The sequence below is a fragment of the Leucoraja erinacea genome, chromosome 29 (assembly GCF_028641065.1).
Source record: "Leucoraja erinacea ecotype New England chromosome 29, Leri_hhj_1, whole genome shotgun sequence".
Lineage (NCBI taxonomy): Eukaryota > Metazoa > Chordata > Chondrichthyes > Rajiformes > Rajidae > Leucoraja > Leucoraja erinaceus.
Genome location: NC_073405.1, coordinates 15798237 through 15824091, shown reverse-complemented (window position 1 = coordinate 15824091; position 25855 = coordinate 15798237). Strand labels below are relative to the sequence as shown.

The 25855-nt window shown below is 45.7% G+C and overlaps 1 long non-coding RNA gene across 1 annotated transcript; it reads left to right on the top strand.

Moving 5' to 3' along the window:
* The first annotated feature begins 20732 nt into the window (after positions 1–20732).
* On the top strand, positions 20733–23948 carry LOC129710945 (uncharacterized). Its single transcript, XR_008725761.1, has 2 exons — positions 20733–21658; positions 23373–23948. It is a non-coding gene; the product is annotated as an uncharacterized LOC129710945 (long non-coding RNA).
* The last annotated feature ends 1907 nt before the right edge of the window (positions 23949–25855 follow it).

Here is a 25855-nt window from a genome sequence, read left to right as displayed (position 1 = left end):
CACAATGGGCTGACATCAGCCCCATTGTACAGAGCCTGATCTCTCCCACCAATGACGAGCCCAGTACAGGCAGCTCGCAGCTGAATGTTCCGTCTGAGCAAGAAGTCTTTCCCTGTGAGCTCATCGCTGAGAGCTGCATCACCGCTATACAATGAACTCTGCACATCACCACCACCTACTCACCCTCTTCCCATAGGAGAATGACATTGTTCAGTCCTCTTGATATTCCTACTGCCATATATATTAATAACTCCTTTTGTGTACGGCAGCTTTGTAATCTTTTCATTTGTGACTGAGGCCATTATTCCTCTTTCTTAGATCATTACTCAGACCTCCAAACTAAGGCATTCAAGCTACATTTGCGCTGCTGACTTCATCTGATAAATGACTATGATGAGTGGACTCTGAAGGTTGTCATTAATTCCACAGTGTCGCTCGGGAATATTCAAAGACGGATCGGAGACTTCCCAGTAGCTCGGCTTAGATATCCAGGGTGATATTTGAGTCATTCTCCCCAAAACCTCACCATCTTGCCATCTGTCACTCCTGCTTTACCCGTTCAAACAGCAGAGTCATGCAGCCGGCATTGCTGCCACTCTGCGCCAGTGAACCCGGGTTCGATCCTGACCTCGGGTGCTGTCTGTGAGGACTTTGCACGTTCTCCCTGTGACCACATGGGTTTCCTCCGGATGCTCCAGTTTCCTCCCACATCCCAAAGACGTGTGGGTTAGTAGGTGAATTACTCCGGTGCATAGATAAGTGGCAGAATCTGGGAGGGGTCTTATATTTGATGGGGAATATGGGTAGAATAAAAATAGGATTCATGTAGGATTGTTGCAAATGGTCAGCATGGACGATGGGCCAAAGGGCTTATTCCCATCCTGGATTTCTCTGTAGACAGACACAAAATGCTGGAGTAACACAGAGGGTCAGGCAGCATCTCTAGAGAAAAGGAATAGGTGATGTTTTGGGTCGAGTCGAAATCTCAAACCGAAATGTCACCTTTTTGTTTTCAGAGATGCTGCCTGACCCGTCGAGTTACTCCAGCATTTTGTGTCTATCTTCAGTGTAAACCAGTATCAGCGGTTCCTACAAACTGTATCTCTTTGTAATCTTTGTGACCACACGTCTTGTTCTCGGTGGGTAGCAGTTTCTTGACAGTTGGTTTATTTTGTATTGGATTGCAGTGCTGACTCACTTGGCTGGACGTGGAGAGCAACAGGCCTGCCCCTTTGTACAGCCCTGGCCCGTAAAGGTGGCCCTGCACTCCAGAGGCCGAGCTGCTGCTCACACTAGCAGGTGAAGCAGGTGCAATGGTGTTTTTTTCCCTAGTTGTGGCTGCATCTTTAAAACCCCTGTTTTGCTGCTATTGATCAGAGATTGTGACCCTGCACAACACTCAAAAAAACAAGTTAATGACCACAGGCCACAAGGCGTGTCTTGGATGCAATAACAAAGAGAGAGGTAGAGAGAGAGAGGTAGAGAGAGAGGGGGGGAGAGGTAGAGAGAGGGGGGGAGAGAGAGAGGGGAGGAGAGAGGGAGAGAGAGAGAGAGAGAGAGAGAGAGGAGAGAGAGAGAGAGAGAGAGTGAAGAGAGAGAGAGAGAGAGTGGGGGAGAGAGAGAGGGGGGAGAGAGAGGGGGGGAGGAGAGAGAGAGAGTAGAGAGAGAGAGAGGGGGAGAGAGAGAGGGAGAGAGAGAGGGAGAGAGAGAGAGGGAGAGAGAGGGAGAGAGAGAGAGGGAGAGAGAGAGGGAGAGAGAGGAGGGAGAGAGAGGGAGGAGAGAGAGAGGGAGAGGAGAGAGGGGGGGAGAGGGAGAGGGGGGGAGAGAGACGGAGAGAGAGGGAGAGAGAGAGAGGGAGGGAGAGAGAGAGAGAGAGAGAGAGAGAGAGAGAGAGAGAGAGAGAGGTTTATTGAAGATGGTAGATGTTCTGGATTCTGAGCTTCAAAGTCACTGTGGGCTGAGGCACAACTCTTGCTCCACTTCTGAACGCGTTCTCGAGTCCCAGGGGCCTGCAAATTGGATCTCCCTCCCTCGTCCTCTCCACTCCCCCGTCTTCATTTTGGGATTTACAGCTCACTTTATTCATTGGGTTTTGATCAGCCTGACTCAATTTCTGCTCTGGATTGGATTTATCTTTCCCCACAACATTACAGGAAGTTATTTGGCCCATAGAGTCAGTGCTGGCTCAGAGAGCAATCCTAAATTTCACTAAACTTCCCTGTAACCTATTCTCCCTGCGTCCCCAATAACTCTACTCTAATTGGTGACTGTAAATTGCCCTCGTGTGTGGGTGCGTGGTGGAATCTGTGGCGTGGGGAGAGAGTTGATGGGAATGTTGAAGAATAACATTATTTTAGTGTAAGATTAGTGGAAACGGCTGTTTGATGGCAGGCAAAGCTAAAGGTCCTGATTCTGTGCTCTATGACTATGACTCAATACTAATTCAGATTAACAAGTCATTGTGATATTGCAAATGTGGAAGCTCAAAGTGCTGGCTGCCGTGATTCTCACATTCCAACTGCACTACTGTTCTTCTTTGGCTAGAGGCTTGTAAGAATCCAGAAGGTGATAAGACATTTCCAGCATCGTCTGTTTCGTGTTTCTCGCTGGGAATGTTTGAGGGCATAATGTAGAGACTGCTTACTCTGTGCCTAACATGCCACAACCTATGTTAGGGCAGCATAGTGTGCAGTGGTAGAGTAGCTGCCTTACAGCGCCAGAGACCTGGGTTCAATCCTGACTAAGGCAACTGTCTGTATGGAGTTTGCACATTCTCCCTGTGACTGTGTGGGTTTTCTCCGGGTGTTCCGGTTTCCTCCCACATTCCAAAGACGTGCAAGTTTGGAGGTTAATTCGCTTCTGGAAATTGGCCCTTGTGTGTATAATAAAAGTAGTGTACAGATGATCGCTGGTCGGCGTGGATTCAGCGGGCCCAAATGCCTGTTTCATAGAAACATAGACATAGAAACATAGAAAATAGGTGCAGGAGTAGGCCATTCGGCCCTTCGAGCCTGCACCACCATTCAATATGATCATGGCTGATCATCCAATTCAGTATCCTGTACCTGCCTTCTCTCCATACCCCCTGATCCCTCTAGCCACAAGGGCCACATCTAATTCCCTCTTAAATAACTGGCCTAAACTACCTTCTGTGGCAGAGAATTCCAGAGATTCACCACTCTCTGTGTGAAAAATATTATACTCATCTCGGTCCTAAAAGATTTCTCCCTTATCCTTAAACTGTGACCCCTTGTTCCACGCTGTATCTCTAAAAAACTAAAAACTAAAACTGACCTTCACGCGCTAACCTGCTGATCCAAACTGGCCACTGTTCAGCCAGGAGCTCAGACTGTGAGGATTAATCTCAAATCCAATCCTCAGGCGTCAAGGCCCCTCTCTGAGGTGACTAACACAAGCAGTCCAAACTGGAGTCCATGCATTCCATGTGCAGGAACCCAGTTAAACATGAAGCCTTGGCTATCCTGTGTTGATCTATGCTTCAATCCAGTCCTTATACTGAATCTCGGATTCCATCACCAATTCAACATTTCCTTCATGCAAACAAAGATCCGGTCACGCTGGTCATTGTATTTGTTCGATGGACCAGCTAGTTACTATCAGCTCTGGTGGCAGAACATCAGAGGTTCCCCTGGCCCTGCTCAGTGCGCTGCTAGATCCATAGCTCATGGTAGCATCCAACAACACCAGAGTAGACTCGATGGACTGAATGGCCTCATTCTACTCCTATAACTTGTGAACTTGTGAATACTGCCATCTATCTTAAAAGCAGATTCCCATTCAACCCTGTTGGGTTACTCCAGCCCTTTGTGTTTTATGCACGTTTCTGATATCTGCAGTTCCTTGGGTCTACGATCCCATACCTACACTTACAAATCCAGTGAGCAGCAGGATGGGAGTAGATTTACAGCAGCTCCTGGGGAAAAGATGGCAGGTTCTCTATCTTCCCCTTGGAGATGCCCAGAAGTATGCCTTTGTACATCTGATATGAGAAAGGTGTAGGGCTTAGGGGGCACCTCCTCCGGCAACTCGTTCCATACACCTACCACCCTTAGCATGAAAAGGTTACCCCTCAGGTTCCTATTAAATCTTTCCCCCCCTCCCCACATGAGGAGAAATATTGCCACAGAGTTTAGTTTAGTTTAGTACAGTTTATTATAGTTTATTATTGTTTATTAAGTACCAAGGAACAGCACATAATCCTCCGAAGTTTCCGCCACCTCCAACTTTACCCAGCCACAAGCCACGTTTTCCCATCTCCACCCCTTTCCGCCTTCTGCCGAGACCGTTCCCTCTGCAACTTCCTGGTTAGCTCATCCCTTCCCATCCAAACCACCCACTCCCCAGGTACCTCTCCCTGCAAACGCAGAAGATGCAACACCTGTCCCCATACCTCCTACCTCAACTCTGACCAGGGACTCCGCTTCACTTGCACCTCTTCCAACCCCATCTACTGTATCCGTTGTTCCAGATGTGGCACAGTCATTTCGCTGAACACCTTCGCTCCGTCTGCCTGAACCTACCCCATCTCCCAGTTGCTAAACACTTTCATTCTTCTTCTGATTTCCACACAGGCCTTTCTGTCCTAGGTCTCCTCCATTGTCAGAGTGAGGCTAAACGCAAACTGGAGGAACAGCATCTTGGACAGCCTACAGCCCAGTGGTACAAATATGAATTTCTCTAACTTCAGGTAGCCCCGGCATTCCCTCCCTCTCTATCCCTCCCCCACCCAAGTCGCACTAGTTTCTCGTTTTCACCTAACGTACAGCTAACAATGGACTGTTTCCTTTATCATCGTTACTTTTTTGCATATCTTCCATTCGTTGCTCTTTATCTCTCTCTACATCACCGCCTACATCTCTAGTTTCCCTTACCCTCAACCATTATAATGGTCTCTACACGAAATGTCAACCATTCCTTCTCTCCAGAGATGCTGCCTGTCCCACTGAGTTGCTCCAGCTTTTTGTGTATATCTACAGGAAGAAGCTTTTGTTTGCGTGCTATCCAGTCAGAGAAAATACTTTTACATGAATAAAATCAAGCCGTCTACAATGCACAGATAAAGGGTGAAGTGTACAACATTCAGTGCAAGGCATAACATTGAGATTTGGGGAACCGCTGGAATTCTCTACACTGGAAAGCTATGGACAATCACACCTTGTGCGCCTTCAAAATGCAGGTCAATAGATTTGTAGACATTATAGGAGCTGGGGGGATTAGTGAAAGGGAAGGAAAGTGGTACCGGGCGAGACAATCAGCCATGATCTTATTGAAAGGTGGAGCAGGGTCGAGGGGCTGATTGGCCTCCATCTGCTCCTAGTTCTTCTTTTCTGAAGTTCCCACACAACATGACCCTATGGGAAGAATATGATTGGCACCTCTTTGCTGCTCCAGCCACTGCACAAGCTTGGTGCATTCTGCCACTTTAGCTAGTGTTTTCAGATTAACCGAATACTCTGTTATTTTTACCCCTGTTTTTCTTGCACTGATCTGAGGACATGTGATGCAATCTTGATCTGGTTTAAAATATAACTCAACTTCCAAGAAGTCGAGGTTGCCACAGACCACAGGGTGGGGCCCGAGAATGATAACAGTAGCGAAAAGTCAGCCACTGATTTTTACTGAAGCAATCTACAGAGAGCGGCCCACCAAAAACAGCTCTGCTGATGTGGGGAGAAACCCAAGTCAGCACCAAGTGGTGAACTGACATTGCCCTGCAGCTGAAGGTAAACAGGGGAGTCCGTGTTGCCTTCATTTGGTGCCCACGGGCATGGGGCACTGCGAGCAACAGGAGAAGCGGCAACAGGGAAAGGCACAGGGATGGCACGGCTGAGAACACATTTCTCACTACCGTCCCTGTACAGTGCCACTGCTTTTTTTATCCTAGCCTGTGTGTTAACAAGCAAACACTTAACTTATTCCCACTCGAAGGAATGTGTCAGCACACAATTCAACACGACTAGGTCATAGAGTTACACAGCACGGGGAAACAGACCCTTCATCCCAACACGTCCATGCTGACCAACTTGTCTACCTAAGTTAGTCTCACCTGCCTACATTTGGCCCATATCCCTCTAAACCTTGGATAGACACAAAATGCTGGAGTAACTCAGCGGGACAGGCAACATCCCTGGATAGAAGGAACGGGTTATGTTTCGGGTTGAGACCCTTCTTAGAAATCCTTCTTCTTCCCTCTAAACCTTTTCCACCCATGCACCTGTCCAAATGTCTTTTAAAAATTGCTATAATGCCCGCCTCTACACCTTCCTCTGGCAGCTCATTGCATATACCCCCCACCCTGTGTGAAAAAATTGTCTCTCAAGAACCTTTCAATTCTTTCCCCTCTCACCATCAACATAGAAACATAGAAATTAGGTGCAGGAGTAGGCCATTCGGCCCTTCGAGCCTGCACCGCCATTCAATATGATCATGGCTGATCATCCCAACTCAGTATCCCGTACCTGCCTTCTCTCCATACCCCCTGATCCCCTTAGCCACAAGGGCCACATCTAACTCCCTCTTAAATATAGCCAATGAACTGGCCTCAACTACCCTCTGTGGCAGAGAGTTCCAGAGATTCACCACTCTCTGCGTGAAAAAAGTTCTTCTCATCTCGGTTTTAAAGGATTTCCCCTTTATCCTTAAGCTGTGACCCCTTGTCCTGGACTTCCCTAACATCGGGAACAATCTTCCTGCATCTAGCCTGTCCAACCCCTTAAGAATTTTGTAAGTTTCTATAAGATCCCCTCTCAATCTTCTAAATTCTAGAGAGTATAAACCTAGTCTACCCAGTCTTTCTTCATAAGACAGTCCTGACATCCCAGGAATCAGTCTGGTGAACCGTCTCTGCACTCCCTCTATGGCAATAATGTCCTTCCTCAGATTTGGAGACCAAAACTGTACGCAATACTCCAGGTGTGGTCTCACCAAGACCCTGTACAACTGCAGTAGAACCTCTCTGCTCCTATACTCAAATCCTTTTGCAATGAAAGCTAACATACCATTCGCTTTCTTTACTGCCTGCTGCACCTGCATGCCTACCTTCAATGACTGGTGTACCATGACACCCAGGTCTCGATGCATCTCCCCCTTTCCCAATCGGCCACCATTTAGATAATATAATATAATCAACCTATGCTCTCTGGTTTTAAACACCCCTACCCTGGAGAAAAAGACTGCGACCATCCAGCTTATCTATCTTTGTCAATTAAAATTTATCTCAGATTGTTTTTCATGTGCACTGCGTTACTCCAGTATCTGGGAAGAGAAGGAGGTGCCAGGAGATCTCAGAGAGGTTTAATAGCGTTAATAGTAGATAGAACTAGTGTATGGGTGATCGCTGCTCGACGAGGTCTCAGTGGGCCGAGGGCCCTGTTTCCATGCTGTATATTTAAACTAAAACTAAACAGAATTCACAATCCACAGCTGCCAAATTGGGATTTGAACTTGGATAACTGCATTACCTGTTCAGACCACTGGATTATGAGCCTGGTAAATTAACCGCTACACGATGTATGCCTTAAATGTAAAGCTTTTATCTCCAGAGTTGAGGAATCAAGAATCAGAGGATATGGGTTTAAGGTGATTGGATGAAAGATTAATAGGAACCTGAGGAACAACTTTTTCATGCAGAGGGTGGCGGGTATATGGAATGAACTGCTAGAGGAGGTAGTTGAGGCAGGTGCTATAACAACAGTTAAAATACATTACATGAATAGGAAAGGCTTAGAGGGATATGGGCCAAGCATAGGCAGGTGGGACTAGCATTGAAGAGGAATCTTGGTCAACATGGGCAAGTTGGGCTGTAGGGCCTGTTCCCATGCCACATGACTCTGTGAATGTGTTTTATACTATTCTGCATCTCACAATTACTCCAAGAGCAGTGCATGTACAGCACCAGCTAATGCATGTACAGCACCAGCCAATGCATGTACAGCACCAGCTAATGCATGTGGCCTTTATTGGACTCTCAATTGTCTTTGTTTTCCTCAATTAAGCGGGACCATCTTTCTAAAATTTGACTGGCACCAAAATTTGTCTCCATCTTTAGACTTTAGTCTGCTAAACAGTGGCATGCACCATATATGATGTTAATCACATAGCCTCAATCTCAGTACAGACTGGTGTTAAGTAAGGATGTGTCAACACCCCAAGTTGTTCTCAATTGCTTTCAACTAGCAATTTGGAGCTAACCAATTAGAGTCATAGAGTGATATGGTGTGCAAACAGGCCCTTCGGCCCAACTCGCCCACACTGGCCAACAACGTCCCAGCTACCCTAGTCCCACTTGCCTGCACTTGGTCCATAACTCTTCAAACCTGTCCTATGCATGTACCTAGACACAAAATGCTGGAGTAACTCAGCGGGTGAGGCAGCATCTATGGAGAGAAGGAATGGGCGTCATTTTGGGTCGAGATCCTTCTTCTGACTGATGTCAGGGGAGGGGGCAGGACAAAGATAGAATGTAGGCGGAGACAGTAAGATGTCTTAAACCTAATCGAAGTGTGGTCACTGGTCCCAAAAGGCTCCTCCACACACACTTCATTAACTTGCCCTTCCCAATTTCCCAATACTGGATCCAGTGTTGCCCTCTCACGTGTGGGGGCCTCCATATACTGTTTAAGAAAACTCTCCTGAATACTTTTCAGGATTTGCACCCCATCTAAAGCCTTCACGCTATGATTTTCCCAGTCTATATTGGGAAAATTGAAATCCCCTACTGCAACAACCTTATTTGACCTGCAGCTGTCTGCAATCTCCCGGCACATTTGCTCTTCTAATTCCCGTTGACTATTTGGGGGTCTGTAGTACACCCCCAACAAGGTGATCATCCCTTTCTTTTTCCTCAGCTCCATCCATATAGCCTCACTAGATGAACTGTCTGTAATGCCACCTCTAAACACAGCCGTGACACCAACAATGCTACTCCCCCTCCTCTTTTTCCCTCAGTCCTGTCTCTCCTGAAGCTCCTGTACCCTGCAACATTGAGCTGCCAGTCCTGACCCTCCCTTAACCAGGTTTCATCATGGCTACAACGTCCCAGTCGCTCGTACCTATCCACGCCCTAAGCTCATCTGCCTTACCCGTCAAGCCCTTTGCACTAAAACTTGCGCAGTTTAAACCAATCCTCCTTTCTCGCTCTCTGGCTTTTTGTCTATTCTGTCCATTAACCTTTCCCACACCACCCTCCATACCAACTTCTAGACTCCTGTGCCTCTGTCCTGCACGAGATCCCACCCCCTGCCAATCTAATTGGATTCAAAATTGACTTCAAAGGTCTTTTATTGTCATGTACCAATTAAGGTTCGGTGATATCCATGAGAAAGTGGACACTTCCCATTTCTCAGGAGCCAGCACATGGTGAAGGCAAAGATTGATGAAGAAATTGACCGCAGGCTTCAGTTCACATGCAAGGCCTCTGGACGATCGAGGATAGGAATGTTTGAAGGCCCAAAACCTTAACTCCAGCCAAAACTCTACCGTCGAGGTGGTGTAGTCCATGTCCTCCTGTATGCTTCTGGGATAGGACATACTGTGAACTGTTGCTGCAAGCAAGATTTTCATTGGACCTATACTTCACCATATGTGCTTATGACAAACTCAACTTGACTTTGACTTACGGCATCACGGTGGCGCAGCGGTAGCGTTGCTGCCTTACAGCGAATGCAGTGCCGGAGACCCAGTTACGATCCGATTTCGGGTGCTGTCTGTACGGAGTTTGTACGTTCTCCCCGTGACCTGCGTGGGTTTTCTTCGAGATCTTCGGTTCCCTCCCGCATTCCAAAGACGTACAGGTTTGTAGGTTAACTGGTTTGTCGCTACAACATGTCGCTACAATATGGTGTTAATGTGCAGGGATCGCTGGTCGGTACGGACCCGGTGGGCCGAAGGGCCTGTTTCCGTGCTGTATCTCTAAACTAAACTAAACTAATTCCTACAAGGATCAGTGAATTAATATCAGTGCACTCTCCCAGGTCAGCATCTCCAGCATTGACTACACTCAGTCAGCTCTGTTGGTTAGATCATGTCATTCACTTGCCTGGCACCTAACACTTAAAACAGACATTAAGCTCTGACACTGAAACGCATTACCAGGTGAACAGAGGGCCTTAGTCAAGGTGCCCCAGTGGCGTACACAGCTGTAGGAGGGAAGGGTGTGGTAGGGGTAGTTAGCTGAGGTCCTGTCCCCAAGAGTGACTCACGAAACAACTCCAGCAAAATCACTCTCTGCTGTTCTGAAAATGAATCACTACAATGGTTTCTGTAAACTCCATTGACAAAATGGCCCAAACTATGAAACAGGGTTGAACTTCTTCACTGGACAAATTATGTTCGGTCTGAGATCTGAGACCATATACAAAAAGGCCAAGTACGATCACCAAGGCTGTCGGAGATGCCAAGAGAGGTTTCCAGAACTGGCTAGAGGCTCAATCCAATCAAGGGAATGCCAGGGCCTGAATACCATCAATGATTACAAGTCAATCTAGGGCGAGATCTCTGGCCACGATGCTTCTTTACTGGATGAGCTGGTGTTTGGACTTCCTGACCTCCAGACCTCAGTCAGCTAGAATTGGTCACAACATTTTGTTCCCCCTGACTCTCAACACTGATGCTCCTCAAGGTTGTATTCTGTTGAATGTATCTGTTACGCCCCTTCCTGGAACTTGTCTCATGTACTCTTACTCTTAACTCTACCTAACTCTGTTATTCTTTCGCGCTACTCAGATTTTGCAATACAACCTTGCACTCGCCTTTGTATTTATTGTTGCATTTATTATTATTACATGTAAACTGTTTAGGGTTAGGGTTAACTAGGAATTTCATTGGAGCCTTACGTATACGACAATAATTTGAATCTGAATCAATTCTCTCCCAATCCCACACTGACCTTTCTGTCCTGGGCTTCCCCCATTGTCAGAGTGAGGCCAAATGCAAATTGGAGGAACATAGAAACATAGAAAATAGGTGCAGGAGTAGGCCATTCGGACCTTCGAGCCTGCACCGCCATTCAATATGATCATGGCTGATCACCCAACTCAGTATCCTGCAACTGCCTTCTCTCCATACCCCCTGATCCCTTTAGCCACAAGGGCCACATCTAACTCCCTCTTAAATATAGCCAATGAACTGGCCTCAACTACCTTCTGTGGCAGAGAGTTCCAGAGATTTACCACTCTCTGTGAGAAAAATGTTTTTCTCATCTCGGTCCTAAAAGATTTCCCCTTAATCCTTAAGCTGTGACCCCTTGTCCTGGACTCCCCCAACATCGGGAACAGCACCCCATATTTTGCTTGGGTGGCTTACAACCCAGCTGTATGAATATTGATTTCTCTAACTTCAAGTAACCCTTACATCCTCTCTATCTCCGATCCTCCCCCACCCTAGTCGTATTAGTTTCACTGTCGACCTGTTGAGTTTCACTGCCTGTATAACTCGTTATCACCCAGCCTACAGCCAACAATGGACCATTGTGGGCTCCACCTTTCCTTGATCATTGCCATTTTTTTGCATATTTTTAATTTATTTGTTCTATATCCCTCTATATCACCATCTATATCTCTCATTTCCCTTTCTCCTGACTCTCAGTCTGAAGAAGGGTCTCGATACCTACTCCTGTTCTCCAGAGATGCTACCTGAGGCTTGAATTAAAGTGGATGTGGAGAGGATGTTTCCACTAGTGGGAGAGTCTAGGACAAGAGGTCATAGCCCCAGAATTAAAGGACATTCCTTTACGAAGGAGATGAGGAGGAATTTATTTAGTCAGAGGGTGGCGAATCTGTTGAATTCGTTGCTGCAGAAGGGTGTGGAGGCCAGGTCAATGGATATTTTAAGGCAGAGATGGGTAGATTCTTGATTCATGCTGATGTCAGGGGTTCTGGGGACAAGGCAGGAGAATGAGGATAGGAGGAAGAGGTAAATCAGCCATGATTGAATGATTGAGTATACTTGATGGGCCGAATGGCCTAATTCTGCTCCTATCACTTATAACTTTAAGGCCTGCTGAGTTATTCCAGCGTTTTGTATCTATCTTTGATTTAAACCAGCATTTGCAGTTCCTGCCAACACATTTTGTCTGCTCTCACCTGCATGTTGCCTAGTTTAAGGGATTGGGCTACGTAATCTTCAAAGTCAATTCCTAGATTAACACTTTTCTTAAATAGATCACAGACTTCAAACCAATAAGTGGTGTCATTTATGTAAGACTTCTGCAGAAAGATTCTCACGTTGGAATCAATGATCCTACACTTTCTACACAAGGTAACAGACACAACTCAATTCTTTGCTCAACATGTATCTTTAAACCAGGTCTACTTTTTGTGGTTCTATTTTGGCTCCCTGATTAAGATGACCAAGAATTACAGCATATGTCAAACAATTCATTAGCTGTTGTTTGTTATGTTCACAGATAAGAAGCATTTTCTTGAATGGCTGCCAATTTAATTCTGTGCAAGGAAGTCTCTGACCACAGAAGATCCATCGCACCACGTCTCGGGGCCCTGCCCTTTTCTCAAAGATGCCAGAGATAGCTGTGATTCAAAGCTACTGAACTAGGAGGGTTGTGCACTTTGATCTGGGACCTGTTACCTTGTGCCTGTGTGTTTTGCAGGGCAGGGAGACATGAGCTTCCATTCTGTATTTGGTTCTTCTCAGGATGCAGGAGACACTTAAGAAAACACATTTATCACCAAGTTCTCATTTCTCTGAGAAGATAAGAGCCTGCTCCAGTGAGCAAATGAGCATCAAAGGAAGAAGAAAGCAAGTGACAGAACAGATGGAAAAAAAAGCTGCAGAAATCTAGTAGAAAACAGCTCAATCGCTGAGAGTTTGAATGTGCTGTAAGGTTGACTTGGAAGGGTTTGGTTATTCCCAGGTGGACATGGGCGGAAACGGGTTAGGAAGGAGATGCAGGGCAAAGAAAGCAAGGCCAGGGGAGAGGCTAGGTATGTCACAGTAGTGGGCATCACTAAACAGCCCCTGAAAATGTTGACTCATGAAATAAGGCATTTCCAGTGAAGATCCCATCAGTTTTACCTGCGGTTACAGTGGGTCCACTCCCAGAAATGGCAAGGTAATTTCTTTCTGAGAAACCGGGGTAAATGCTGTTGCTTTTTTTTCTCACTGCTACAGTAGTTGCCGCAAACAACATTGAGAACTGACACTTGACATAAATGCAGCTATTATCACTTCCTTCATCAAGATTAGCAGTGCTAAACCTGCCATCTCCTCACCTGCTTACACAAGCACTCTGGTGCACAAAAACACCACCTTCTCTCAGACCAGAGATACTCCAAGCAACAGCAAATCACAATCCAATGTCTGCTCTTTCTCACACAATTCAGGGAAATTTACAGATTCTGAAGCTTTGATGCTCGTGAGAAAGGATGTTGTGTTCGCAGGAGAGAGATAATCTCACAGCAACAATCAGTCAATTTTAAGAGGAACAATGTAAATATTCTGGTTGGTGATTGTTAAATAATGAGGCACAGTGGAGATTGGGCTATGTTACTGGATTAGCAATCCAAAACCAAGAGCCAATAATATCAGAACACATTGGCCCAATTTGAAATCAGTGGATATTCAAAACTAGTAACTGAGAAGGTCAAAAAGATTCAACTAGGAAGGGAATCGGCCAATCATTCACACCCCGACCACACGGGGTCAACTCTCCTGGTGCAGATCATTCTATGTCCACGACTGTCCCTCAGGGCCATGGACGATTCGCTTCCGCCCCAGATCTGTGGCTTCTGTGGTGGCTGGTGATGCCGCTGTGGGACCCGCAGACTCTGCCACAGGTGGGGCAGGTGGTGCTTCACACGACGAGAGGGTGGGTTGATTCGGATGCTCTACACTCTTCCTGCCATTGGCGAGGGCTTGCTGTGTTAAACCACTGGACCACCACCCCAATATCTCTGGGGCAAAGGGCAGTGACTATTCAGTCCTGCAAATACTGGAATCTGGAGCAACAAACAATTGAGGAACTCTGTGCAGGTCAAACAGCCTCGTGGGAGGGGGAAAGGAACGTTCAACGTTTTGGGTCAAAACCCTGCATGGCTCCTAGCTTATCAGCGGGTCGTACATGTCAGGAATTAATAAAACTCCTGAGGTGTTTGAACAGAAAGCCACACAGCCCGTGCCTAATGTCCCAGCTAATAACTTGATGGCTGACATCTCTTGTCCCAATCTAATTACAGTTCTAGGATTGCCCAGAACTATGGAACAAACCTATGAAGGGATCGTGCACAAAGAAAGAATGAGTCGCAGTGAGTGATGAGCTGACCATTCTCAGTGATGTCCGCAGACCCACACTTACTCTCTGACCCTGGCCATGTTCCTGCCCCGAGACCACCTGTGTTTGATGCGTGCCTCTTCCAGGCCAACTTTGCAGAAAGCTGTGACCGCTGATTGATATTGACCAGTGAGTGCCACAGACAGCAGAGCAGACTTTCCAATCGTTTAGCCATGCCACGGGGTTACTCCCATGACTCTACATGGGACGGTTGTGGATTTCAGCTTTAGTTTAGACCTAACTTGTATCGTGGAGCTACAGCACAGATACAGGCCCTTGGCAAACCGAGTTGTGATCTAATGGTCAAATGTGATCTAATGGTCATCAAACCAAACTATTCACTCATTCCTGGCCTATGTACTCCCCAATCAATCGATTGTTTGACCATTTTTTAAGTCATTGCTATGTTGTTAATATTCTTGTTCTTGTTAATATTCTTGAATCTTGTTAATATTCACAATTCCAACAGTAACCACTTTAAAAAGTAGCACCTGGACTGCGCTGAACTGACCTGGTGAAAATAGCTATGAAAACATCAGCTCCTTCTCTCCATTCATCACAGCCTGACCAGTTTGTTGGGATCAATCAGCACAAGAAGAAAATGTACAAACTGAAAGTTATTTGTCTTAATGTAGGTTCTTAGTCTGAAGAGAGCAAACCATGCGTGTCGCCCATTGCCGGTTTGGAAACATAAAAAAATATATGTAATAGGATGCAAACAATGGTTAACCTTTAAATAATTAATATATGGTTTGAAATATGACATGTCTATCCAAGGCAAAACAAAAGAGCAGGAAAAGTGGTCCAGCCATGATTACCAAGAGAAGTTAAAGGTGGTATTAGATCAAAGACATTTCATGCTTCGGCAAAAGAGCAACAAAGTGTGGAAAGAGAACGCATCGGAGTAACAAGCGAGAAATCTAAAAATGGACTGTTAAATAGATACGTTAAAGATATGTACTATATGTAGAGATATGTGCTATAAGACATTTAAAAGACATTCGAACAAGTACACGGATAGGAAAGGTTTAGAAGAATATGGGCCAAAGGCGGAAAGGTGGAAATAGTGTAGATGGGGTATCTTGGTCGGCATGGGCAAAATGGGCCGAAGGGCCTATTTCCATGCTGTATTTCCATGCTGTATTTCCTATGCCTCTAAAAGATTTGCTAAAGCTAATATGGCCCCTGAGACAGGAGAATGTATATATGAATAAGGAACCTTATTCGACTGAGAAATGAAGCAAGTATTTTGTGTTTGTCTTCTTGGAAGAAGTTACAAATTGCAGGAGATCATGGGGAACAGGTCTAGTTCAATAAATAGTCCTGGAGATGCCAATGAATGAGAATTGGTAAGTCCCCAGGACCCAGAAGATGGTGGTTATGAAGAAAATCATCATGTTCCAAACTTTGATAGTCTCCAGAGTGGTTCACCAGATTGTAAGGAAACACATTAGCCCCGATTTAAGAAGGAAGGGAGAGAGAAAACATGGAACTGCATTGCAGTTATCCTGACATCAGTTGTAGGGAACATTCAGTTATTCAATAAATGGTAGCAAAGGGCTTAGGATTGGGAAGTTCTTAGGATTGGGAAGTTATCATGAATTAATAGATGTGAAATCAAAGCCGACAAATGGTTGGAGTTTTAAAGGTTTATAATCAGTAGAATGGATAAGGATGAACCAGTTGTTGCAATATATGATACTTCCAGAAAGCAGCACAAAAGATTATTAAAGATTATTAAAGAAAATTGGAACACATAGTATTGTGCATATACCATATTGTGTGGCTGAGAGTTGGTGGAGACACAGAAAACAGAGAGTACAAATAAATGACATTTTCAGGTGGGGAGGCTGTGACTTGTTACATTCTCTATGCCTTGGTACTGGAGCTTCAACTGGTCATAATATCTATCAATAATTTGGATGAGGGATCAAGTGTACTATATCTAAGTTCACTGAAGATACAAAGCCAGGTGGCAGTGTGACCTTTGGGAAGGATGCAGGGAGGCTTCAAGGGGATAGCGACAGGCTGTGACTGGTTGAGGACTTGGCAGAGGGAATAGAATGGGGCAAAAAAGTGAGATCATCCACTTTGTTAGAAAGAATACAAAGGCAGTATTTTAAATGGACTATTGACGCGCAAAAGACCTGGGTGTCCTTGTACACAACTACAGGTTACAGAGAAAGGTTGAACAAGTTAGGGCTTTATTCTTTGGAGCGCAGAAGGTTAAGGGGGGGACTTGATAGAGGTCTTTAAAATGATGAGAGGGATAGACAGAGTTGACGTGGATAAGCTTTTCCCACTGGGCCTTTATTACAAAAGGACAGAAATAGGGGTAAACATGAGGGGGAACTTCTTTACTCCTGGTGAGTCCACATCTGTGCTTCCAGTGAAGGTGGTGGAGGAAGGTTTGTTTTTATCATTTAAAAATAAATTAGATAGTTATATGGACGGGAAAGGTATGGAGGGTTATGGTCTGAACGCAGGTGTATGGGACTAGGGGAGAATACGTGTTTGGCACGGACTAGAAGGGTCGAGATGGCCTGTTTCCGAGCTGCAATTGTTATATGGTTATATGATTACTGAGAGTTAGCGCGCAGCTTTAACAATTGAATAAGAAGTCCGATGGTACGTGGGCCTTTATTGCAAATGGATCAATGCAATTACACAAATCCTGGTGAGTCCACATCTTGAACGTTGTGTACACCTGGCACTTACTTACGATAAAGCGAGTTCGGTGAAAGTTCACCAGAACGATTTCTGGAATAGTCGGTTTGTCCCCTGAGAGATCTCAAGAGAGCAGACTGGACCACTGCTCTCTTGAGATTGGAAAAATGAGAGATGATCCAGCTGAGATGTACAAAATTCTTACAAGGGGTGACCGTGGCTAACAAGGAAAGTCAAGGATAGTATAAAAATAAAAGATAAGTGTAACATAGCAAAGATGAGCAGGAAGCCAGAGGATTGGGTAACTTTTAAAGAGCTGCAGAAGATAACTAAAAACGCAATTTGGGGAGAAAAGATGAGGTACGAAGGTAAGCTAGCCAAGAATATAAAGGCGGATAGTAAAAGCTTCTTTAGGTATGTGAAGAGGAAAAAATTAGTTAAGACAAATGTGGGTCCCTTGATGACAGAAACAGATGAATTTATGTTGGGGAACAAGCAAATGGCAGACAAGTTGAACAGGTATTTTGGATCTGACTTCACTAAGGAAGACACAAACAATCTCCCAGGTGTACTAGTGGCCAGAGGACCTAAGGTGAGGGAGGAACTGAAGGAAATTCACATTAGGCAGGAAATGGTGTTGGGTAGATGAATGAGACTGAAGGCTGATAAATCCCCAGGGCCTGATGGTCTACATCCCATGGTACTTAAGGAGGTGGCTCTAGAAATCATGGACGCATTGGTGAACATATTCCAATGTTCTATAGATTCAGGATCAGTTCCTGTGGATTGGAGGGTAGCTAATGTTATTCCACTTTTTAAGAAAGGCAGGAGAAAGAAAACAGGGAATTATAGACCAGTTAGCCTGACATCGGTGGTGGGGAAGATGCTGGAGTCAATTATAAAAGATGAAATAGCGGCACATTTGGGTAGCAGTAACAGGATCGGTCCGAGTCAGCATGGATTTACGAAGGGGAAATCATGCTTGACTAATCTTCTGAATTTTTTTGAGGATGTAACTAGGAAAATGGACAAGGGAGAGCCAGTGGATGTAGTGTACCTGGACTTTCAGAAAGCATTTGATAAAATCCCACATAGGAGATTGTGGGCAAAATTAGAGCACATGGTATTGGGGGTAGGACACTGACATGGATAGAAAATTGGTTGGCAGACAGGAAACAAAGAATAGGGGTTTACGGGTCCCTTTCAGAATGGCAGGCAGTGACTAGTGGGGTGCAGCAAAGCTTGGTGCTGGGACCGCAGCTATTTACAATATGCATTCATGATTTATATTAAGGGATTAAAAGTAACATTAGCAAATTTGCAGATGACACAAAGCTGGGTGGCAGTGTGAACTGTGAGGAGGAGACTATGAAGTTGCAGGGTGACTTGGACAGGTTGGGTGAGTGGGCAGATGCATGGCAGATGCAGTTTAACGTGGATAAAGGTGAGGTTATCAACTGGTGGCAAGAACAGGAAGGCAGATTATTATCTGAATAGTGTCAAGTTAGGAAAAGGGGAAGTACAACAAGATCTGGGTATCCTTGTTGAGCCTCACTGGGGCTCAAATGACAATAAATTGTATTGTATTGTATTGTACATCAATTACTGCAGGTACAGCAGGCAGTGAAGAAAGAAAACATGTTGGCCTTCATAACAAGAGGAGTTGAGTATAGGAGCAAAGAGGTCCTTCTGCGGTTGTACAGGGCCCTAGTGAGACCACACCTAGAGTATTGTGTGTAGTTTTGGTCTCCAAATTTGCGGAAGGACATTCTTGCTATTGAGGGAGTGCAGCGTGGGTTCAGGAGATTAATTCCCGGGATGGCGGGATGTTGTTGAAATAATATTAAGGGTATTGTTGAAAGAATGGAGCGATTGGGCTTGTATACACTGGAATTTAGAAGGATGAGAGGTTATCTTATTGAAACATAAGAATATTAAGGGATTGGACATGCAAGAGGCAGGAAACATGTTCCCGCTGTTGAGGGAGTCCAAAACCAGGCGACATAGTTTAAGAATAAGGGGCTGGCCATTTAGAACAAAGATGAGGAAAAACATTTTCACCCAGAGTGTTGTGAACCTGTGGAATTATCTGCCTTAGAAGACAGTGGTTATTTCTCAGGATGCTTTCAAGAGAGTTAGGTAGAGCTCTTAAAGATAGCGGAGTCAAGGGATATAGGGAGAAGGCAGGAGCGGGGTACTGATTGTGGATGATCAGCAATGATCACAGTGAATGGCGGTGCTGGCTCAAAGGGCCAAATGGACTAATCCTGCACCTATTGTCTATAATTCTAGTCACCCAGCCGTATGAAGCTTTAAATTAAAAAGGGTGCAGAAGAGATTCACCAGGATGTTACTACACTTGCAGGCTTGAGTTATAGGGAGAAGCTGGATAGGCTGGGACTTTCTTCTTCGGACCATCGTTGGCCAAGAGATGACCTCATGAGGGGCATTGACAAAGTGAACGCTCACAGTCTCTTTCCCAGAGTAGAGGCTCCTTAAACTAGATGGCATAGGCATAAGATAAGAAGAGAGACATTTAAGAGAAATCTCAGGGGCATCTTTTTCAGTTAGAGGGTGGTCAATATCAGGAACTACCTTCTGGAGGAAGCTACAGAAGCGGATAAAATTATGACTTGCGAAAGACAATCGGACAGATATATGGATAGAAAGGTTTAGAGGGATGTGGGCAAACGGAATGCCACCTTGGTGTGCTGTGTAACTCTATGACTCGATGGATATTGGTCAGACAAGGCAGGTGGTTGTGTGATAGAGACAGGGGGTTCCAGTGTTCTGGAACAGACGCCATTCATTGAAGATAAACCTTGGCCAAGAGAGATCACAAAGGTGTAGAAAAGATGAGAGAGATGCTGCATCATCTGTGGTCATGTGCGGGGTACAGATAGGAACAAGGCAGGAGCAAGTGTCATCTTCATATGCAGAGCTGGCCAAGGACCACCCACCCTAGTCCACTGTCAGACCTGAGGAGGTGGGAGGTGGAGTGAGGTTTGAGCATCAAGTCTTCTGTATCACCCTGATACCGCCACCCCTCCCCCAACCCTAGTGGTTTGCGTAAATTGCCGGAGAGCATGGCTCACATCCGGGAAGCCCACAGTTTGATCCCTGATCCCTGGACCTGGTGATAACTATCAAATCTTCATCAGGAGTTTGCCACCACCACCACTCCCCACATACACTGACGTTGGGACACAAGGGGAGACTGACCCCTCCTCCCCAGCCCCCCATTCAACAAGATCCTTGCATCTGTGAGATGCCATCAGCTCTTCCCATTCCCAATTCAACCTTCACAGACTTTAGTCCTCCTTGTCCCACAAGGCACTGCACTCTGTTCAACACTGGGACGCCCGAAACTGCTGATCAGCACTTGGTCTTGTTGCTTTTGTTAATAAGATCACCAGTAACTGCTGAGTTAGTGGCAGTTTAACGGACATGACTAAAGTTTGGAGGAGGAAGTGAGACGGCAGGAAATAACTAAGAGCACAGTGAGCATGGATTACTAGAGATAAATTCCGATTACACACAGACCCTGCTAACCGAAACATTCTGCCAGAAGTGAAATAATCAAAACACTTTGCTTTTGCAGCAACTGTCAGTTCACAGTGTTTTTTGATCTTATTCACATCCTGTTCCACACGTAAACTGACAGTTCCTCTGGGTCAGAACAAACAGGCAGCAGTATTTTAAGTTTCACTGTGAGCTTTAAGTGTGCAAATATGTGTGTGTGTGTGTGTGTGTGTGTGTGCGCGTGTGTGCATGTGTGTACGCTTCTATGGATGCATATCCACATGCATGGGTGTGCACATACGTCTGTTTTGTGTCTTTACGTTGTGATGTGTGTGTGTGTGTGCATATTCATGTACATATCTGTGTGTTGCTAAGATGTATGCCATTGTATGTGTCTCTGCTTGTGAGTGTATGTACTGTTTATAAGTTCCTAAATGATAGGAGCAGAATTAGGCCATACGGACCATCATTCTACTCCGCCATTCAATCATGACTGATTTATCTTTCTCTCTCAACCCCATTCTCCGGCCTTCTCCCCATAACCCCTGACACCCGTACTAATGAAGAACCTATCACTCTCTTCCCTAAAGATTATTGACTTGGCTTCCACAACCTTATGCGTGTGCGTGTGTGTGTATGTGTGTGTGTGTGTGTGTGTGTGTGTGTGTGTGTGTGTGTGTGTGTGTGTGTGTGTGTGTGCGTGTGTGTGTGTGCATGCACATGCAACCAAGCATATATGTCTGTGCATTCTGCAGACTGTGTAGTTGTATAGGGTTCTGTGTGCTGCCCTATGCCATACTCTAGCCTCCAGCACATCACTGTCTTGAATGTTTCACATGACCTGGTGACTGCAGTACCGGCCTCCAGTCACAGGGGGCAGAATTGTCCACCTCTCAAAATACCCTCTGGGTGCCCACTCCCACTTCCTCCCCGGGTTTTCTGCAGATGTCTCTCCCCATCACCCACCACCCATCTTCCACTCAGCGCCTCATCCACTCGCAGCAGGAGTGTGGACTCCTGGGCTGGAAGGGTCGGTGGGAGGGGAAGGTTGCCTCCATCGGCCCAATGCTAACCCCGGCGCCAGAGAAGGAAGGCGTGGCCTCTGCATTTGTTTAGCGCCATGTTCGACTGCTATGGTGGCCGGAGGGAAGAGTGCTCCACTCTGTGAGTAGTTCATGGCTCCTTGATGAGGCAGTCATGTGGGGTTGAGGATTCTGAGCACATAGACTGAGCAAACCAAAGGGCCGATAAATCAGGGATGTCAACTCGGCCTGTAGAAGGAATTGCAGCACGCAGAGTTCGACACAATGGGTCACACACATTCCCCCCAGGAATCAGACCTGGGATCATCCTGGCAAAGGGATCTTGGGGTCCAAGTTCATAGCTCCCGGAAAATGGCAACGTGGGACGTCGTGGGACGACAGATGGCGCAATGGGCTAAGTGTTCGGCTGGCGACCGGAAGGTAGCCGGTTCGAATCCCGCTTGGAGTGCATACTGTCGTTGTGTCCTTGGGGCAAGACACTTCACCCACCTTTGCCTGTGTGTGAATGTAATGTAATTATGTGAAGCACTTTGGGGTCAATGCAAGTTGACTAAAAATGTGCTATATAAATAAGATTATATATTATTAATACAAGTAGATCAAGTAAAACAGGAGTATGAAAAGTCACAAAGTACCGGATAACTCAACATCTTTGTGTCGGGACCCTTCTTCAAACTGAAGTATCCCGACTTGAAACGTCATCTATCCATGTTCTCAAACCCTGACCCACGGAGTTACTCCAGCACATTGTGTCCTTTTGTGTTAACCAATATCTTCAGTTCCGTGTTTTTTTACAAAATAAAGAGTATGATTTGCTTACCCACATCGGTCGGGGCATTGAGGATAAGAGTCGGGAATCAATATTGCAGTTTTATTAAGCTTCGGTTAGGCCGCATTTGGAATAATGTGTACATTTCTGGTCGCCCCATTACAGGAAGGATGTGGAGGAGTTGGAGAAGGTTCAGAAGAGGTTTACCAGAATGCTGCCTGGATTCGAGGGTATTAGCTATAAGGAGAGATCGGATAAACTTGGTTTGTTTTCCCTGCAGCATCGGAGGCTGCAGGGAGACCTGAGAGAAAATATATAAAATTACGAGAGGCATTGACAGTCAGAACCTTTTCCCAGGATGGAAATGTCAAAGACTAGAGGGCATGGCTTACAGGGGCCATGTCCCAGGAGTGGGAGATAGGTGGTACCTCGTGACACTGTCAATGGGGGGATGACATTCATCCAGACGCCCCCATTCTCTGTGTGCGATGCATAATAATCCCACGTGTGAAATGTCACAGATTTGAACACAAGGGTTCAAGGTTGTGAGCAAAGGGTTTCAATTCATAGGGCACTGACAAAGTTATGGAGTCGTGCAGTGTCTAATCAGGCCCTTCAGCCCACCACGTCTATGCTGACCATCAATCCTCCTATTTACATTAATCCAACATTGATCCCCATGCTTCGGTGCTGGGAAAGAAGGAAGTTCTCTGTTGGGGCAGGCTCCACTTAAACAGGCCCCGACCAGTGTCCCGGTGAGTCAGAAATCCCAGGAGATAGACGGCTTAAATTGATAAAGGTGGTGAGCAGGTTGGGATAAGGTTATAAAGATAAAGGAGAAGAGAAAAGGGGAAAGTGTCAATCTGAGGTCAATGATAAGCAGAGTGAGGGAGAAAGGGGCTGAGGTGATGCATCAGTAGACAAATTCAGTTCAAGATATAAAATAACTATAAATAAATACAGAGAAAATGGAAATACGTAGCAGATCAGATCAGTCTGTATGAGGAAAGAAGGTGTTCTACCGATAACATGAACTTATTATGAATTTATGAACTTACTGTTCCAGATCAATGATCATTCTGATGATGCAAACATGAATTGTTCGCAACTAGTGGAAGCACTGATGAAGCTAAGGAAAAGTGGAAGTGGTCCAGATACACTCCGAGACTTGGTTCAGCAGATTCTGCACCAGTACTGAAGTCACCTCACCGCTTGCTGAAGAAGAGTTGAAAATAGAATTGGGGGCCAAGAACAGGAAAAGGGATCTTTTGCTGGGGAGGAGAGACTGTGACAGTTCACCCGGATACCACACGTGCAGCAAACCTAGCGTGAACAGCAAATCAGGCAGCATCCGTGGAGAGAGAAATGCTGAGGTCACAATATAGAAGTAGGTTCTGACCAAATCTGACATGGTCAAGCTGATTGCCTCAGTTTGTTGAGAGTTGTCACATGCTTCAGCAGATGAGTTGCTGGACTTCAGTGAAACTGTACAAAAGGTGAAAGACAGAGAGACCAGACACGGAGGAAGATGGAGATGGTGATCTATTTTTGGGAACACTCTTATTTCATCCAACGCCAACTGGTGCAGCTGAGAAAGCAGAATGGATTGTGAAAGAAATTGCAATTACACCAGTCCTGAAACTTAATTTTTTTTTGTATTCAATTTATTGTCATTAGCTCATAAGAGACAACAAAATGGATTTTCCTTACTGCCAAGTAAGGGGACCTTGCAGGATTTTCCTTACAGTCACGTAACAGTAGGGGGACCTTGGGGAATGGTTCCAGCAGAATGCCACCTTGTACGAAAAGGAAAATGAGGGGTACAGGGACAGGGACAAGAATGGCATGCTTGCCATCCACTGCCCCACATGTGTGCTTAAAGTTCCATCTTTTGTCAAAGCCCAGCGCCACTATCTTCCAGTCATCTGGTGTACTGGGACAGTCCATCACATCATCTCCATTCACCCATTGAGACCTCTTCTTGTGCTTCCTCTTCACCCTTGCTCTCCCCCTTCTGCCTTTCTTAAAAGGCTGCTGAAGCAAAAGGGCTACTGCAAACAGCAGTAGTTGTATTTTTACTAACATCCTCCAAACTAGTTCCTTCCTTGCTTGCATGGTTCAGAATGATTTAAAAAAAAAACCTGGGAGGCATTTTTTAGTGAGAAAAAAATGCAGACATGACATCATTTTATCAGGTGATCATTTGAGCTGTAGACACTCGTCACTGGTCGTTGTTGGTGGTGCTCTGAGGTGGAAGGGGGCCGTGCTCATTCACGGACCAATTTGCCAGAGACCATCCTCGAGTAAAACGTACTTGGTCGAAGCCAGTCTTACTTGGTCGAAGCCAGTCTTCAACATAGTCGTAGGAGGTCGTACACATAGTCGTGGAAGGTCGTAGGAGGTTGTAGGTCACCAGAGGTCGCGGTGGAGGTCTCCTCATGCCCCTGTCCCACTTAGGAAACCTGAACAGAAACTTCTGGAGACTATGCGCCCCACCCAAGGTTTCCGTGCGGTTCCCGGAGATTCCCGGAGGTTTTTGTCAGTCTCCCTACCTACTTCCACTACCTGCAACCTCCGGCAACCACCTGCAACCTCCGGGAACCGCATGGAAACCTTGGGTGGAGCGCAAAGTATCCAGAGGTTTCCGTTCAGGTTTCCTAAGTGGGACAGTATTGTGAAGAACTGGATGATCAGCCATGATCATATTGAATGGTGGTGCAGGCTCGAAGGGCCGAATGGCCTACTTATGCACCTATTTTCTATGTTTCTTTGACAGGGGCATAAATGGGACAGGCTCTTAAAGGTTTCAGGTCCAAAATCCTTCTTGAATGTTTCAGCATTTTCTGTTGTTACTGCTGATAAACTGAGAAGTGATACACAACAGGTCGAACTCCTGCTGAGCTCCTAATGAGGGGAAGAGTCAGAACATGTTTGAGGTTAGTTCAACCAAATATCAGGGGAGCGTTATAGAGAGGCAGTTGAGTCAGGAATGAAATTATGACTCAAGAGACAAACAATTCAAACAACCTGATGGAGTTTGTACGTTAACACCACCTGGCTAATCCGAAGTTAGTAAACGGGTGATGGAGTGACAGTGAAAGTATGAAAGGCAGCGTGGTGTCTTGTGTAAGTAGGAGATGAAATCTTGCATATGATCGTAAAAGTGGATAATTTCATGCCCGTGAGAGGTCAGGAAGAGAATATCCGAGTGTTACATGGCCAATAGTGTGTAGCAGACCTTGTTCCAGTGGATGCTGGAAGAAACAGCACGAGACCCGATGGTACTAAATAAAACAGCGACACCAGTATTGTGAAGAACTGGGTAAGATACCGAGGCAACAGGCTCCATTAGAAGATTAAGCACATAAATTACTAGATAGTGTGAATATGTGAACCCCTTTATCATTGCAGTATGGTGGACAAGTAAAGCATGCGCACGTGTGCGGAGCAGTTAGAGAGAGGACAATAAATAAAATGCGGCTGTTCTTGCAGCTTCCTATGTCTGGTTGCGATTGACTACATTCTTGGCACTGACCTAGTTGGAATAAA